Genomic DNA, 273 nt, shown 5'->3' on the forward strand with positions numbered 1-273 from the left:
AAAGGCTGATTTGAGATCATTATGTCACGATTTAAGGATAAAAGATGAAGACATACACAAAACATCATTTTGAACATTGTATGAAACTATGAATTTCTAGTATTACCTTTTGGTCTTACCAACAAACCAACAACTTTTAATGTGTTTAATGAATCGTGTGATTAGTAAATACGTAGATAAATTTTTATTTTTCTTCATACAATATAGATTGGTGTATTTAAAAAGTCAATAAGAACATGAAGAACATTCAAGAATAGCATTGTGAACTTTAAG

The sequence above is a fragment of the Pinus tabuliformis genome, chromosome 5_2 (assembly GCF_031772625.1).
Source record: "Pinus tabuliformis cultivar Carrire ecotype Pingquan chromosome 5_2, CPIR1, whole genome shotgun sequence".
NCBI classification, from domain to species: domain Eukaryota; kingdom Viridiplantae; phylum Streptophyta; class Pinopsida; order Pinales; family Pinaceae; genus Pinus; species Pinus tabuliformis.